The sequence below is a fragment of the Hyperolius riggenbachi genome, chromosome 3 (genome assembly GCF_040937935.1).
Source record: "Hyperolius riggenbachi isolate aHypRig1 chromosome 3, aHypRig1.pri, whole genome shotgun sequence".
NCBI classification, from domain to species: Eukaryota; Metazoa; Chordata; class Amphibia; order Anura; family Hyperoliidae; genus Hyperolius; species Hyperolius riggenbachi.
In genome coordinates, this window is record NC_090648.1 from 394,400,448 (window position 1) to 394,414,200 (window position 13,753).

Consider the following 13,753-nt stretch of genomic DNA (forward strand, 5'->3'; position numbering starts at 1 on the left):
TTAACTGCTAGTAAAACACTGGACTGATATTAGATTGCTATAAAGCGGCACAAGGGGGGATCCTATCATGTTATCATGAGAACTGCATGTTGTATACAAGAATTACAGACACTTGACTGAAAGCTATATGAAACATATGATACCTGTAAAAGAAGTTACCAGAAAAGTAATTCTGAATGACTACTGAGTCCAATACTAATGAATGATTGGTGCGGAAAACTACTTCAATCAGAGAGAAGATCTACACATGACATATCCAGGATCAAGCATGTAACTACATTAAGTATTGCCATGAGAAGAGACTGTACTTAACAAGAAAACAACCTCATATCAAACTTAATCTACAGAATAATTATCACATTTGACTTTTTGAGAAAATAAACATGCAAGATTTACATACAAGAATGCTGACGGTCTACAACATAAGTTTCAAGAGACTTTTAAATCAGTGGTAAAGTTCCTGATAAATCCATGAGAGAGAATTACTCCAAAATATTGGAAATACAGTATGAACTAGAGAAGCAACTTCAACAATGAGATGTTAATACATATGTTTTATTTAGAATATATTTGAAAACAGCTACTGTAACTAGCTGGCTTGCAATTTGAATTGCTAAAGAACTTTTCAATGCTTACATTTTTTATATGATATCTACAGTGGAGGAAATAATTATTTGACCCCTCACTGATTTTGTAAGTTTGTCCAATGACAAAGAAATGAAAAGTCTCAGAACAGTATCATTTCAATGGTAGGTTTATTTTAACAGTGGCAGATAGCACATCAAAAGGAAAATCGAAAAAATAACCTTAAATAAAAGATAGCAACTGATTTGCATTTCATTGAGTGAAATAAGTTTTTGATCCCTCTAACAATAAAAGACTTAATACTTAGTGGAAAAACCCTTGTTTGCAAGCACAGAGGTCAAACGTTTCTTGTAATTGATGACCAAGTTTGCACACATTTTAGGAGGAATGTTGGTCCACTCCTCTTTGCAGATCATCTCTAAATCACTAAGATTTCGAGGCTGTCTCTGTGCAACTTTGAGCTTGAGCTCCCACCATAGGTTTTCTATTGGATTAAGGTCCGGAGACTGACTAGGCCACTCCATGACCTTAATGTGCTTCTTCTTGAGCCACTCCTTTGTTGCCTTTGCTGTATGTTTTGGGTCATTGTCGTGCTGGAACACCCATCCACGACCCATTTTCAGTTTCCTGGCAGAGGGAAGGAGGTTGTCGTTCAGGATTTCACGATACATGGCTCCGTCCATTTTCCCGTTAATGCGATTAAGTTGTCCTGTGCCCTTAGCAGAAAAAAACCCCCAAAGCAAAATGTTTCCACCGCCATGCTTGACGGTGGGGACGGTGTTTTGGGGGTCATAGGCAGCATTTTTCTTCCTCCAAACACAGCTAGTTGAGTTAATGCCAAAGAGCTCTATTTTGGTCTCATCAGACCACAGCACCTTCTCCCAGTCACTCACAGAATCATTCAGGTGTTCATTGGCAAACTTCAAACGGGCCTGCACATGTGCCTTCTTGAGCAGGGGGACCTTGCGAGCCCTGCAGGATTTTAATCCATTGCGGTGTAATGTGTTTCCAATGGTTTTCTTGGTGACTGTGGTCCCTGCTAATTTGAGGTCATTCACTAACTCCTCCCGTGTAGTTCTAGGATGCTTTTTCACCTTTCTCAGAACCATTGACACCCCACGAGGTGAGATCTTGCGTGGAGCCCCAGAGCGAGGTCGATTGATGGTCATTTTGTGCTCCTTCCATTTTTGAACAATCGCACCAACAGTTGTCACCTTCTCTCCCAGCTTCTTGCTAATGGTTTTGTAGCCCATTCCAGCCTTGTGCAGGTCTACAATTTTGTCTCTGACATCCTTGGACAGCTCTTTGGTCTTTCCCATGTTGGAGAGTTTGGAGTCTGCTTGATTGATTGATTCTGTGGACAGGTGTCTTTTATACAGGTGACTAGTTAAGACAGGTGTCCTTAATGAGGGTGACTAACTGAGTAGAAGTGTCTAACCACTCTGTGGGAGCCAGAACTCTTAATGGTTGGTAGGGGTTCAAAAGCTTATTTCACTCAATGAAATGCAAATCAGTTGCTATCTTTTATTTAAGGTTATTTTTTCGATTTTCCTTTTGATGTGCTATCTGCCACTGTTAAAATAAACCTACCATTGAAATGATACTGTTCTGAGACTTTTCATTTCTTTGTCATTGGACAAACTTACAAAATCAGTGAGGGGTCAAATAATTATTTCCTCCACTGTATATCTAAATAGAAAGATGACATTATTTTATGGGATTTTGTTGGCAAACTACATATACTTTGTTCTGCTTCATACCATTTGTGAAAAGAAACCTTGTGGTATAAGAAAGGTGTAATTAACTGTATTCATACATAATACTAACCAACTAACTAATTAACCTGTTGTAAGCTAACAATAAAACGTTGAATGTATTGTGTTCAAAATAACCTAGGGACCACATGAACGGTATAATTCCTGTTTATACATTTTGAACTTTAAGTTTTACCATATGTCTTAAAATGGGTGACAAATATGCCTAGAATTTTCCTACATATCTACACAAGCTACCACAGTGATAGAAATTACAGATTCAAGGGTGAATCCATACATGTGTTATATACAAGACTATAGCCATATCTAGACCAGCAAAATGTGTTTATTGAGAAGATGTTAATCTTACTATTGAGTCTATTGTCAGGCAGGCAACACAGCTGACAACGCTACTTAATGAGCAAGGTTTTGCAAGAATGAAAAATTGCATTACTTTTAATTTTGATTATAGAATTTTTTTTTTCCGGAGAAATATAACAACTACGGAGATCGCTAATCATCTGCCATCATTTTCCTGCAAGGGGGGATGTCAGAATTCTAGCGGTTTTATTTATGCAGGAAAAGATGTCATATGTATATGTGTTAAGTTTTAATGTTCTATGCAAAATTTCATTGTAAACTGTAAAGTTGGGTTACTTCTTTAAAATATTGCTATGTGACATCTGAGCATATTTTAGGCTGTAAAGCTTATGAGATTATTTTAACTTGCAAGCTGGCAGATAATAGACGTACTGGTTACAAAAAGCCAGAGCATTATTGTTTATGCTAGTGCGTGGCCATGACATTTAAAGAGGCTTCTGTGTGAAGACAGAAAAGCAAGTTAAACTTACATTTCTGCAGTAATTATAAATGCACATAATTATTACACACAGATATTATTAATCTAAATATTAATGATCAATACAGTCCTTCTAAAGAAAGAAATAGTTATTGTTAAACCCTATATAATAGAATCTATTACTCTGAAAGATATTTAAAATCTGGAGTCTACCCGTGGAAGATGAGAAAGTAAAACTTTTTTAAGATTGTTTCAACTTGTAAGCTAAACAATTGTTGACATGTTCCGTGGCTTGAAGGCCATTACAGCCAGCAAGAATATAATGCCATGTTTTGACTATGATTGTCCTTTGGAATGTCAATAAGTTCCAAGGTTTTTGTATTGTCCCATATTTAGGACAATGATGCCATCTGGAGGTTACATAGTTTTATAAAACCAACATTATTAATAGATTGTTATTTGTTATAAAAGGCTGACCTCTGCCTGGTGAAGTGATTATATTTATATAGACAATGATTTTATATTATTAAGATTTAATGTGCAATTATTTCTTTTATGATTAATTGTTTTAAGAAGAATTATATAATAAGCTTTATATTTAAATAAGTATATTAGAAGCCTTATATGTTTCAATAAGCCTTAAATTGCTGAAGGCTCTCACAGGTCTGGTTACAGTGTCAACCTGACCAATCTCATGTCTGGGGAAGTACCAAGACATTCCAACATAATTAGCAGCGAACACTTTATCAGAAATGCGTCATAAATGACATTGTTTAGTCTCCATGTCTGGGTCAGCCAACAGACAAGATGGCTGACGCCATATATCAAATGTCAAGCACTCCAAATGACGTAAATTCCCACAAGATAAGGTAATTAAGAATTTATAAACAATAATATTGTGACTTAGGAAATTAAAACATGATAAAGCATTGACGCACGAAAGCTTTAGCCAATCAGAGCCTGGGATTCAGGGAAAGTCCAGATTAGGCAGCCATATTGCCTCCAGCCCCTATAAAGGTAGGAGCTGTAAGCTCATAGTTTGCAGAAGCCCAACAATCTCCTTAGAAGACACATGAGGCAGAAGCTACCTTCCCACAAGTGGTTCTAGATGCTGAAGAGATGACAGAGAAGGGGTAATATGCTTAATATTCTGGTGATTTACTTTCAGCATTAAGTCTTGTTAAGATGTTAGCAAGAAGTTTTTAGAAGCTATTTTTTATGTTATTTCTTTAAGAAGATTACTACAAGTTTTACACAGCTACTACATACACAGCTATTGATACAGATGAGACTACTTTTGATCTTATTCTACATAACACAACCGTTATATTCTTTTTGAATGTACTTAGAAGATTGATGATCGTTTGGCTATAAAGCCTTGATAAGATGGAATACTGTTATAAGGAAACACTACTTGGAACTGTTCATATTTTGTATATATGCTGTATGATAAGCAAATACAATTTTTTATATAAAATCATATACTGAGTGCTCTGATTCATTTCAAGGTATACCGTCAATCTATAATTACTGTTATAGAGGGTTCAGACCCCACTATGCCGGATTTATATGATAGCAACGCTTTAAGGGCTGGTTCTTTACTGAGTTAGCAATCATGAAAAAGGCAAAAACCGCTCAGGTTTTTGACAACCATTTCATAACAAATAATATTAATTTTATAAGACTACTAGCTGATTGCCCGGCGTTGCCCGGGTATGTATTTGGCTGGTGTCGGCTCCACCCACTTTTTCTAACCCTAACAATTACTCAATGACCAAGTTTGTGAGCTTTGTGGTCTTTGGCATCAATAATTTGCATTGAAATGAAAAAATCTGATGGGTTGTTTGTGGCTCCACTCCCTTTTCTGAATTTGAACCCCAGTCACCCAATGACCAACTGTACCAGGTTTGAGGCCTGCGCCATTAACAGTGCAAGAATGGTAGCAATTCAATATTACCTTGAAAAGCAATAGGTAAAGCTTTATACACTTTTGTAGGCTCCACCCACTTTTCTGAATATTAATCCCATTCACTGAGTGACCAACTGTGCAAAGTTTAAGAACCCTCCATTAACAGTGTAATAATGGCTGCAGTTTACATTTTCCCAGTGAAATTTGTATTTGTCTCCACCCACTGATGACCTGGCATTGCCCAGGTATGTATTTGACTGGTGTTGGTTCCGCCCACTTCTTCTAACCCTAACGCACAAAACACTCAATGACCAAGTTTGAGAGCTTTGGGGTCTTTAGCATCAATAATTTGTATATTCCCATAGAAAGTAAACAAATCAGATTGTCTGTTTGTGGCTCTGCTCCTCTCCAGCATTTGAACCCCAGTCACCCAATTACCAACTGTAGCAGGTTTGAGGCATCTGCTATTACCAGTGTAAAAATGGCAGCAATTTAAATATTCCCCTTGAAAATCAACAGGTGAATTTTGATTGGCTATTATAGGCTCCACCCACTTCCCTGAATATTAATCTCAGTCACCCAGTGACCACCTGGGCAAAGTTTGGGAAGCCTGCTATTAACAGTGTAAGAAGACCTGCAGTCTACATTTTCCCAGTGAAATTTGGTTTTGGCTCCGCCTACTTTTTGTAACCTGGACATACAGTCACTCAATTACCAAGTTTATGAGCTTTTGGGTCCTTTGCATCAATAATTTGTATTTTCCCAAGAAATGAAACTGTGGCTCTGTCCCCTTTTCTGAATTTAAACCCCAATGACTAACTGTACCAAGGCTTGTGCCATTAACAGTACAAGAATGGCAGCAATTTTAATATTCCCCTTGAAAATCAGCAGGTGATTTTGATTGGCTTTTTAGGCTCCACCCACTTTTATGAACATTAATCCCAGTCACCCAGTAACCAATTGTGCAAAGTTTGAGAACCCTGCCATTAACAGTGAAGAAGGGCTGCAGTTTACAATTTCCCAGAAAAATCTGTTTTTGACTCCACCCACTTTTTGTAACCTTGACACACAGTCACTACTCAATGACCAAGTTTGTGAGCTTTTGGGTTCCTGGCATCAAAATTGTGTGTATGGAAGCAGTTTATCCAAAAAAAGCAAATCTGATTGGATGTTTGTGGCTCCACCCCTTTAGTGAATTTGAACCACAGTCACTTGATGACCGACTGTAGCAGATTTGAGACCTCTGTGTAAGAATAACAGCAGTTTCAATATTACCCTTGAAAATCAATAGGTGAATTTTGATTGGCTCTTGTAGGCTCCACCTACTTTTCCGTATATTAATCATAGTCCCCCAGTGACCAACTGTGTCAAGTTTGAGAACGCTGACACTAACAGTGTAAGAATAGCTGCAATTTATATTTTCCCATGTAAAAAGTTGTTTTTGGCTCTGCCCATTATTTCTAACCTTGACATACAGTCTCTCACTGACCAAGTTTATGAGTTTTGTGGTCTTTGGCATCAATAAGTTGCATTTAACCATTGAAATTAAACAAATCTGATTGGCTGTTTTTGGCCCACTCCCTTTTCAGAATTTAAACCCCAGTCTCCCAGTGACTGACTGTACCAAATTTGAGGCCTCTGCCATTAAGAGTGTATGAATGGCAGCAATGTAAATATTCCCCTTGAAAATCAAAAGGTGAATTTTGATTGGCTGCTGTAGGCTCCACCCACTTTCCTGAATATTAGTCCCAGTCACCCAGTGGCCAATTGTGTCAAGTTTGGGAACCCTGCCATGTATAAAATGAAGTTGTTGGCGCTGCACACTTTTTCTAACCTTGACATACAGTCACTCTATCAAGTTTATCAGCTTTGGGGTCTTTGGTATCAATACTTTGTATATTCCCATTGAAAAATTAACAAATCTGATTGGCTGTTTGTGGCTCTGCCCCCTTTTTGATTTTGAACCCTAATCACCCAGTGACCAACTGTACCAGGTTTGAGGCATCTGCTATTTCCTTTGAAAATCGAAAGGTGAATTTTTATTGGCTGTTGTAGGCTCCACCTACCTTCCAAATTCTTAATCTAATTCACCCAGTGATCAACTGTGCAAAGTTTGAGAACCCTGCCATTAACGGTGTTATATTTTCCCAGTAAAAATTTTTTTTGGCTCTGAGTATTAATCAGTGTAATAATCAGTGTAAGCAACAACCAGATCTCTGATTATGTGGTGATCTGCAGTATCACCAATAATACAGATGCTATACCTGATTATGCAGTGATCTGCAGAATCACCAATAATGCAGGTATAGTACACCGACAAGAGAGATGCTTGAATGCACAGTGTGTTTTGGTGCAACAGTAATTACTGACAGCTATGGCAGGAGCTCACCAGAGGGGCTGGCGGGCACTGTCAGTACAGCAAACACCTCACCAGTGACGAGGGCTCACTGGTGAGTAGAGAGGTCAGACAAAATCGAGTTCGGCAACAGGCGGGCAGATAAAGTACAGAATCAGAAGGCAGAGAGTAAACGGTAATCAGGCAGAGTTGGCAGGAAGATCAGATAGGCTAAAGTACAGAATCACTAAACAGGAGGGTAGTCAAACAGATCTAGGAGTCATACACATATAATCAAATACAATAACTAACTATAGATAGATGTACTGTATATAGCAAACACTGCATATACATCTATCATGCGCAGGAACCTGACTAGGTCTGAGTGCTCACACGAGGCATTTGCAACGCCAGACACCCGATGAATGAATCCTCCGGGCTTAAGAGCCCGAGGAGAGCCTGAGGCAGGCCCCCCTGCGCCTGGCCAGTCAGGAGCGGGGGGCGCCTGGCATGACGTCAGCTGACCCTCCGGTCAGCTGAACCGCCTCTTCCTCGCATAAAGGTCGTGACAGTGTGTGCGCGCACGCGTCAATGCGACCTGATGGGGCCCCAATATACCCGTCCTTGGCGTGCTAGACGCCCGAGGTACGGGTGGTGAGACGAACAGGGGCACAGAGGCAGTGGCGGTGCCGTTCGCCGCAGCTGCCTCACCAAATGTTACACTCTGCCCACTTTTTGTAACCTGGACACACAGTCACTCAATGACCACGTTTGTGAGCTTTCAGGTTCCTGGCATCAAAAATGTGTGAATGGAAGCAGTTTATCCACCAAGGAAATCTGATTGGCTGTTTGTGGCCCTGCCCCTTTAGTAAATTTGGACCCCAGTTACCCAAAGACTGTAGTAAGTTTGAAGCCTCCGCCTTTAACAGTGTAAGAATGGCAGCAGTTTAAATATTTCCCTTGAAAATCAATAGGTGAAATTTGATTGGCTGTTGTAGGCTCCACCCACTTTCTTGAATCTTATTCACCCAGTGACCAACTGTGGCAAGTTTGAGAACCCTGCGATTAACAGTGTAAGAATGGCTGCAGTTTACATTTTCCTATTTAAAATGAATGGCTGAAATTTGATTGGCTGTTTTATGCTCCGCCCACTTTTCCCAGATTTGTAACCTCGGTCACCAAGTGACCAACTGTGCCAAGTGTGGGGACTCTGACTTGATTACTGTGAGAATGGCAGCCTTTTACATTTTTTCCATTGACTTGAATGGGTGAAATCAGATTGGCTGATTGTAGCTCCGTCCACCTGTGCAGGGGGCCGCGAGACCCCCAGAACATATCATCCCAGGTAGTAAGGGATCTGTATACCAAGTTTCGTTCAAATCGGTCAAGGCGTTTTCGCGTGATCGCAGCACACACACACACACACACACACACAAACACACATCCGATTTTATATATATAGATTAAACCGCCAGGTGGCATCATTGAATCATCTTTAACTAATTGGGAAAACGCCTTCTATTGTCTATATTTTATAAAGCTTGATCCTAAAACATCATGTGTTATCAGCTAGCTAAGACTAAAGCACGTCAACAACCTTCCAGAATCATAACAATCTCACGAGAATGTCTTACTGTCTCATCTTTCATGGGTAGAATACAGCTTACATGTAATTCAAAGTATTAAATTATATTATAGGTTTTAACAATAATTATTTCTTTCTTTGGAAGGACGGTATTGATTATTAATATTTATATATACATACACATATGACAGATTTTCCTGCATAAATAAAACTGCTAGAATTCTGACAGGTAGATGCTAACAATTACATACATTTCAACAGTTTTCATCATCACCCATGGATCACTAACACACCCTACAGTGTGAATAGAAGAATACATAGAAATTGCACAGATCAATCACAATTCGACATCTAATCAAAAATTCTCACTAAAAAATTCACAGAACAATATCCCAAAGCACTCATTAATAATGCAAAGTACAGAGCCAAACATCCCATTCCCACCACCACTGAAAGCAAACCCTCTTATACAGCAGGCCCACCTAGGTTCATTACCCGCTATAATGCCCAACACTCGCTCATCCGTAACATCTTAAAAAACAGGTGGAAAATCCTCAAGCAGGACCCTTTCTTACGACCATTATTACCACGAGTACCTTCCATTACCTGTCACTTTAAAATAATCAGCAGCGCTCAGTGGCTTAAGTCAGGAGAGGGAATTGAAAACAGTCACCATCCAGCAGCTTGGCAAGCATCAAACTGAATGTCCCAGGATTTCAATAGGTTTCCTCAATGATCAGCCGACATGTCAAAAGAAAGGGGACAAAAAAGGCACATAGCGTAATCCAATAGACACAAGTGTTGCCCGTCACCAATCCAGAGTGAACAAACCACCTTGTGCTGGGACACACTCCCCCCTATGTGCCCGCACTCACCCAATCAGCCTCCAACAAATCCGGAGGTATGGATGTATAGCGTAGTCAGGGGATATGAATCAGTTCAATCCAACACGAACAGATTCTACAATTCAAGAGAGCGCCATATAGTGTAAAACCATACAGAGCTACGTCAGCTCCACCCATTAGGCCCCTCCCTACTGGCCCTTGGTCGCCCAGATCCTGCCCCTGTTGCTCAAAAAATGACAGTGAAGCATGTGCACCTGCCCCACTGAAAAAGGCGACACTGTGTATGGCTGTCAGGCCACAAATTCCTGGTGTCAAAGAAGGGAAATATTGACCATTGGTTCACACAATAATATTGTCGTGGGAAGGGAAAGCACCAGATCAAATCAGATGCAGCCACAGTTCCAAGGTTTGAACTTAGCAGGGAGTTCAGTAATACACAATATCCTCCAATAGCGGCAAGAGCTGTTCCATATTCACAAAGTGTGTTTCACAGTTTAGTAGGGTTAGTAATAGCATAAATAACACGTAGCAAGCAAGCTTTTCATTCAGCAGCCTCCAATCTATATGTCACAGGGAAGCAGCAACCTTGACACAGTTCAGTGAGATTGGTAATGATATAAACAGTATATAGCAGACAAGCCCTCCTTGCAATAACCTTCGGTCTATGTATCATTTGAAAACACAAGCCTTGACACAGTTCAGCAGGATTAGCAGTAGCATGAGCAGTATATAGCAAAAAAAGGATTCCATGCAGCAGCCTCTGATTTGCAGATTGCTAGTAAGCATCCATGCAATCGAGTAAAGCTCACAGATTTGGCATAGTTCAGCAAGATTATGCAAGCAGTGTTTAGCAAGCATGCCTTCCGTGCATCAGCAATGTGGATAATAACATGCAGTTCCTCTCTGAAGTGAGGTAACATATGCCCGCCATGTTGCTTACGTTTCCTGTGGGTATAGATGGAGAAATGGCCGCTGCAGGCTGGACTCAGCTGAAGCCGGTGAGCTGGATACTGGGCGAGGCTGTTGGGTGTGCCCAATGCCTAGATGAACAGCCGAAGGCCAGGCAAGTCATAAGTGCGTTGGTGCGGAGAGGCAGGGACGCAGCACATGCTTTTATTTATATTTGAGCAAAACTTGTCCAGTCCAAAATTATTCATACCCATCCCAATACTCAATAGAAAATAAGTCTTTAAAAAAAAAGGCTTCCTATAACTGCCGACCAGCTTTTTGCAGGTCTACACAGGTATTTTTGCCCGCTCATCTTTAGAAATGAGCTCCAAATCTTTCAGGTTGGAGGGTTTTCTTGCCATCACCATGATCTTTAGCTCCCTCCACCGATTATCAATTGGATTCAAGTCAAAACTCTGTCTGGGCCACTCCAAAACATTAATGTTGTTGTCTGCTAACCATTTCTTCACCACCACTGGTGCCCAAGGTCAAACTTCTCTGCAGACTGCCTGATTTTGTTATTGAGAATTCTCATGTATTGTTTGTGTGTGTGTGTGTGTGTGTGTGTGTGTGTGTGTGTGTGTGTGTGTTTCATGGTGCTGTCTGTGATTAGGTTCCCTGGTCCATTGGCTGAAAAACACCCCCAAAGCACTAGGTTCCCACTAGAGATGGCCCGAACGGTTTGCCAGCGAACGGTTCCCGGCAACTTTCGGCGGTTTGCAAACTTTTCCGGAAGTTCGGTTCACCCCCATAGTGCATCATGAGGGTCATGACCTTTGACCCTCTACATAACAGTCAGCAGGCACATTGTAGCCAATCAGGCTACACTCCCTTCTGGAGCCCCACCCCACCCCCTTATAAAATGCAGGCAGCATCAGGCATTGGACTAACTTGTCTGCCTGCATTAATTAGAGAAGGGAAAGCTGCTGCAGACTCTCATAGGGAAAGCTTAGTTAGGCTCTTGTAGGCTTCTTAGCTTGCTCATTGCTGATTCTTATTGCTAATAAAGCACCCCTCAACAGCTCTTTTGAGAGCTAATCTTGTTCTTGTGATCTATTTTTGTGTGTGTGTGTGTGTGTGTGTGTCCCACTGACACTTGTGTTGCATAGACAGCCTTGGTAATTCCTACTATGTGTGCCACTGAAAGGCCAAGCACATTCGGTGACTACCTGTGTGTGTGCCAGGTGCACATTGTAATACCCATCACTGCATATAGCTACCTGCCTGTTGTTCACAGTGCACCCACCTACCTACGTGAGCGCACGCAGTATCACCGTGGCTGTCCGGTACCTGTCTGTGTGTGACAGGTGCACATTGTAATACCCATCACTGCATATACCTACCTACCTGTTGTTCACAGTGCACCCACCTACCTACGTGAGCGCACGCAGTGTCACTGTGCCTGTCCGCCACCTGTCTGTGTGTGACAGGTGCGCATTGTAATACCCATCACTGCATATACCTACTACCTGTTGTTCACTTCAGTGCACTTACCTACCTACGTGAGCGCACGCAGTGTCACTGTACCTGTCCGGTACCTGTCTGTGTGTGCACATTTGTAATACCAGTCATTGCATAATTGTTCACAGTACCTGTGTGGCACACTGTGTGATATACCACTCCGATCATACCTGTTAACTGCACCTGTGTGACAGCTGCACATTGTATTGTAATACCAATCACTGCATACATTTCACTGCATCTGTGACTGCACATTGTATTATACCTGGCAGTCAGTGTATACCTTTCACTTGAACGGATGGCAGTCTTGCCCTCCATAACAGACTCTCGTTAAAGGCTTTAAAATTGATTAGTCTCATATAAAACAGGGCTTCGAAAGTTCTCCTGTATTGGTATTTTTTGTCATTACCTCGGGACTTGCCTGCCATGCCTGCTGCCTTCCTTGGATGTGTGGTGGTAGGCGTTTCTCAGGCTCCAACTCCGGCCCGGAATCGAACCCTGACTCCCCAGCCGTACGCTTTCTTTAACAGTAGTAGAAAAAGAACCATTGACAGTATGAGCAGCAATGGACTACTGGGTGTGCAGGCTTGACCTGTGGCCAGAGCTGTCACAATTTGCCATCCAACTTCTGTCTTGCCCTGCCTCAAGCGTCCTGTCAGAAAGGACCTTCAGCGCAGCTGAAGGCATTGTCACTGAGAAGAGAAGTCGCCTAAGTCACAAAAGTGTTCAGTACCTCACCTTTATCAAAATGAATGAGGCATGGATCCCAGAGGGCTACTGCCCACTCCAAGACTAAGTCAATCCCCACACACAGCATCTCTGCCTACAGTGAAGGGAAATGGCAAGCTTTTAAACTTATTCTCAATCAATATTGTAGTATGTATATCCCATATGGAAACAAAATGTCTAGGAATAAAAAAAGGCCTCTATGGATGAATAGAAAGGTTAGGGATAAAATGAAGAGGAAAAGGAATGCCTATACGGTCCTAAAACAGGAGGGGACCGAGGCTGCACTAAGCAATTATAAGGAGTGCAATAAAAATTGTAAAAAAGAAATTAGGCTGGCAAAGATTGAAGCTGAAAAACAAATCGCTAGGGATATCAAATCTAACCCAAAAAAGTTTTACAAGTACATCAACTCTAAAAAAAGAAAGGTTGACTGTATAGGACTCCTAAAGGATGAGGGGGGAACTCAATGGTGGATGACCAAGGTAAGGCAGAGTTATTAAACGCTTTCTTTGCTTCTGTCTTCACAAAGGAAACAGCACTGTTGCAAATTACAGATACGGAAGAGTCTCAATCTTCTAACTGTAATATTAAATACTTAACGCTGGAAGAGGTGAAGGCAAGACTAAATAAATTAAAAATAGACAAGGCACCTGGCCCGGATGGCATGCATCCTCAGGTCCTAAGGGAATTAAGTTCAGTTATAGATAAACCCCTTTATCTTATCTTTTGTGACTCTCTTGCAACTGGCAGAGTCTCAGTGGATTGGCATACAGCCCACGTTTTGCCATTATTTAAGAAGGTCA

At 41.1% G+C, this 13,753-nt stretch overlaps 1 protein-coding gene across 4 annotated transcripts in view; it reads right to left on the reverse strand.

Moving 5' to 3' along the window:
- The window catches only part of LOC137561607 (A-type potassium channel modulatory protein KCNIP1), a 1,185,649-nt gene that overhangs the window by 896,245 nt on the left and 275,651 nt on the right, over window positions 1-13,753 (reverse strand). The window lies entirely within an intron of this gene.